Below are 4,046 nucleotides of genomic sequence, written 5' to 3' on the forward strand. Positions count from 1 at the left end.
GAAACGTACCCCATGATTGTAGGTGTACGAACCGTACCCCTACGATCATGGGGTGTACGAACCGTACCCTATGATCATAGGTGTACGAACCGTACCCGGGGGGACCGTTCCGTACCTGTTTCGGCGCGAGCTCTGCTTGTACGGCTGTTTTCAGGTCCCGTAGAAAAAGGGTCGTACGGTGCGTACCTGACACGTATCGTACTTGCTGGGTCAGAAAAACCAGCCGCGAACCGTACAGATGTCGCGTACAGCGGGTTCCGAGGGAGAATCGTACGGAGATTAGAGTCGTACGGTCTCTGTACAACTCGTACGGAGTATGGCTCCTGGTACGAATCGCACTTCGTCGTACGTACGGGGGACGTTGCAGGGTACGATTCATACGGATATTCGGAGCGGTTGGTCCTGAATCGGAATCGGCCCCAAGGTGTCACTTTTGAAATTTCAATATTGTCGACACAAGGTCACCTACTTCGGTCACCTACTGTTGAAGGAGGGTCGCAAGCTGACACCTGAACGCATAGCTGCTATTACTAATATGACTGTTCCTAAAACCCAACGCGAGGTACGCGCGTTCCTAGGGATAACTTCGTATTGTGGGCACAGTATTCCAAATGTTTCCTTATTAACAAAACCTCTTCTGTACCTCACCACCAAAGATGTGCATGAGCCTTTGCCTTGGACGCCTGCATGCCAGAAAGCTTTTGAACAATTAAAGACGCCGCTTTGCTCTGCTCCTGTACTTGGCACTCCTGACTACCAGAAGCCTTTTATGCTCTAAGTACATGAGGTGGAAGAGTTGCACACTCTCTGTACTAACACAGGATTTTGGTGGTAAGCAGAGACCCTGCGCTAACTTCTATGCCATTTTGGAAAATGTTGCCAGAGCGCTCCCGAGCTCTCTGAGAGCTGCTGCAGCAGCGGCAGTATCTATCAGGCAATTGGCAGGGCTTGTTCTTGATACTGACGTCACAGTCATGGTACCTCATGCTGTGGACACGCTTTTGAATAAGACAAAGACGCAGCACCTCATCAGTGCGTCTCTCACTAGATATGAGCTAACATTTTTTGCTCCGCACATTACCATCAAAAGATGCGTTACCTTGAACCCAGCCATGCTACTACCCTCCCCTTCTTATTCAAGACCGAAGAGGAAATGAAGGGACTGGTAGACCTGACTGATGTTCCCTTATCTGACCCTTCAAGGGGAACTATTTTGACGCTCTTGTTTCAAATTGCCAGATGACACTACCACTGCAGCCTATGCGAACACCACGATACGCACTCTAGTTGAGACATCTCGCAATTCATACCAGTCAGCCCAAGCAGCAGAGTTAGTCGCCCTTCTGAGAGCTTATGAGTTGAGTGAGGCACTGGCTGTTAATGTGTACACTGACAGCCAGGGTAACTAGACATAATATCGAAAAAAATATACAATGGACATAATATCGAAGTAAAAATATAGAATGAACAAAATATCGAATTGACACAATATAGTGGTTAAAAATATTGAATTGGAGGTAAGTAATATAATATCGATTGTCAAAATATAGAAGTCAGAATATCGAAGTATATAATATAGGCATTAAAATATATTGAATTTTTAATATTATTGAATTTTTTAAAGTGTTGTGTGAAAAGTGTATATTATTTTTGTAATGTATGTTTAATTTATTTTAAGTAATGAATTTTATGTTATTTAATTTTTGCGTACTTTAATTCTGTAGCGGGTTGTGGGTTTATAAGCAAATAGGGTGGGAAGAATTTATTTAATATAAATTAAATATTAATTTTGAGCAATTATTAATAATTTTTACTTTAATTCTGCTTTTTAGTTCTGTAGCAGGTTGTGGGTTTATAGAGGAGTAGGGTGGGAAGTAATTTTATTGTGATTAATTAATTATTTTTATTTATTGGTATTAATTTTGAATTCATTGTTAATTAATTTTTAATTAATAAATAATTTTTATTAACTAGTAATTAATTTTTATTAATTGATTAATTGATAAATATGTTAATTTTATAAATGTATTTTCCGTAGTGGATTGTGGGTTTATAGGGGAATAGGGTGGGAAGTAATTTAATTGTAATTAAGTAAAGACTTTTTTTTATTTATTGGAATGTATTTATAATTTATTGTTAATTAATTATAAATTGGTAATGCATTTCTTTTAATTGGTAATTAATGTTGATGAATTAATTATTTGATAATTATGATAATTGTATTAATTTTTTTTCCATAGCGGGTTAAGGGGTTTTAAGGGAATAGGGTGGGAAGTAATGTAATTGTAATTAATTACATATTAAAAATAATTTTTGTGTATTGATAATTAATTTACTGTTAATTAATAATTGGTAATAACGTTATTTTTCATTTTTGTTATTGCAAAATAATTAGTAGTTAATTAATTATGAATAGGTAATTAATTTTTAATAACTAATATTTATTTGTATTTCTAAATACTTAATATTACATTGGTAAATAATTTTAAATACTGTTTTGTTGGTATTGATATTTAATTTATTTTTAATAATATATTAAATCATTACTTTCCCTACTGTTAAACTCACTGGAGTGGGAATAGTATTTTTACCCCTACACTATCCAACGCTTTCTCTACTGTTGCACTCTCTGGAGTGGGAAGAGTAATTTTTACCCTCCTGCTATCCAACGCTTTCCCTACTGTTGCACTCTCTGGAGTGGGAATAGTAATTTTTACCCTCCCACTATCCAACGCTTTCCCTACTGTTGCACTCTCTGGAGTGGGAATAGTATTTTTTACCCTACGCTATTTAACACTTTCTCTACTGTTGCACTCTCTGGAGTTGGAATAGTAATTTTTACCCTCCCGCTATCCAACTCTTTGTCTATTGTTGCACTCTCTGGAGTGGCAATAGTAATTTTTACTCCTACACTATCCAACGCTTTCCCTGCTGTTGCACTCTCTGGAGTGGGAATAGTAATTTTTACCCCTACGCTATCCTACGCTTTCCCTACTGTTGCACTCTCTGGTGAGGGAATAGTAATTTTTACCCCTACGCTATCCAACGCTTTCCCTACTTTTGCACTCTCTGGATTGGGAATAGTAATTTTTACCCTCCCACTATCCAACGCTTTCCCTACTGTTGCACTTACTGGAGTGGGAATAATAATTTTTACCCCAACGCTATCCAACGCTTTCCCTACTGTTGCACTAACTGGAGTGGTAATAGTACATTTTACACTCCCATTATCCTACAGTAAAAATATTGCATATTTTTTATTAATATTACGTTAATATATATATATATGTATTAAAAAATAAAATTGTATAATTATTATTTTTTTTACTTAAATTAATTATTTATAAATTGTAAGGATATTTAAGTATTTTTAAGTATGTTTTAGTTAATTATATTTATTATTTCATTAATTATAAATTACTTTTAAGACATTTAAAAAAATTCGATATTTTGACTACCTAACAATATTTTGGTAAGTCTATATTTTGGTATTCTATATTATGTCAGTGATCCGACGGACAGTATGCCTTCCGGGTGGCCCATAAGTTTGAGCATCTCTGGGCAGAGAGAGGGCTCCTGACATCACATGGGCAAAAGATACAGCACGGTCCCCTGATACTTAGGTTGTTGTCAGCATTGACGCTTCCGGACATATTGATTATAATCAAGTGCAGCGCACACAAGGCTGTTGTAGATGATGTTGAAATGGGTAATGCCTTTGCTGAACAAACAGCTAAGGAGACAGCTAGATCAAAAATGAATAAGATGTTTGTGACAGTTCCTGCTAGATGGGTTCCAGATAATGGGATGTTTGAGGATACAGTGGAAAGTGGAAAGGAAATACAAAGAGAAGCGACTTTAGCTGAACTGGAAATGTGGGAGGAAAGGACAGGACGCTTGGATGAGGATGGGTGCTGGACTGATTTTCAAGGGAAGCAGAGATGGTTGTTGCCAAATGCGTTTGTCCTCCCAGTAGTTACCATGGCCCATGGCCCAGCGTGCACTAGTGCCAAAGGGATTTGTAAACTGTTAGACCCAGTATGGCA

This window comes from Lissotriton vulgaris, chromosome 4_1 (genome assembly GCF_964263255.1).
Source record: "Lissotriton vulgaris chromosome 4_1, aLisVul1.2, whole genome shotgun sequence".
Classification (NCBI taxonomy): Eukaryota; Metazoa; Chordata; class Amphibia; order Caudata; family Salamandridae; genus Lissotriton; species Lissotriton vulgaris.